We start from the raw sequence: 809 nt of genomic DNA, 5'->3' as shown, positions 1-809 counted from the left end.
TTTCTTAAAAAAAATGCCGATGAGATTTTGATGGGGATTGCATTAAATCTGTATAATGCCTTAGGTATTATGGTCATTGTAACTATGTTGATTCTTTCAATCCAAGAACACAGAATATCTTTCCATTTCTTTGTATCTTCTTCGATTTCTTTGAATAGGGTTGTAGTTTTCATTATATAGGTGAAAAGGAGTAATTTAAAGAAGACCTAGGAGAGAGAGATTAAAAAAATTTTTTACAGATAAAAAATTAAGTAATATTAGAACAAAAAATTGAAGAGTAACATGTTTGGCTATAAAAATATTTTCAGATCCTTTTAAAGTGGCTTAAAGTTATAAAATAAATTTTTAGTCAAAAGAGGGTCCCATCAAATTTTAAAAATCACTTCAATAATTGCTGTGAAAAATGGATAATCTGTCTCGAAGCTCAACCTGAGATATTTTTAATGGATCTTAACTTCAGATCTACATTTTGATTTTCTTAGAATTTTAGTTAATATTTTAAATTTGTTTTACTCTGTCAATGCAACCAGTTTTTCCTTGGGATATTGATTGTAATTACTTGGTAATTTATGTTTAGGTTTGACTTATTCTAAGAAAGCATAAGAATACATTTTGTTTTCTTGAACTTGTCAATTATATACATATATACACACACACGTATATATATATATATATATATATATACTTTGTGACCAAGACAAATGTTAACTTTAGCAGTTCTGTATTAATGGCAGACATCAGTTCATTCTGAAGTATAGAATTGGTACAATACAATCTCTGAGACTTAGTTTCACTTTTTTTTTTTTTGT

At 26.8% G+C, this 809-nt stretch overlaps 1 protein-coding gene across 1 annotated transcript in view; it reads left to right on the top strand.

Annotated features, from left to right (window-relative positions):
- The window catches only part of STXBP5 (syntaxin binding protein 5), a 152,462-nt gene that overhangs the window by 63,984 nt on the left and 87,669 nt on the right, over positions 1–809 (top strand).

The sequence above is a fragment of the Pteropus alecto genome, unplaced genomic scaffold (assembly GCF_000325575.1).
Source record: "Pteropus alecto unplaced genomic scaffold, ASM32557v1 scaffold185, whole genome shotgun sequence".
Classification (NCBI taxonomy): domain Eukaryota; kingdom Metazoa; phylum Chordata; class Mammalia; order Chiroptera; family Pteropodidae; genus Pteropus; species Pteropus alecto.
This window is presented reverse-complemented; position numbering and strand designations above follow the sequence as displayed.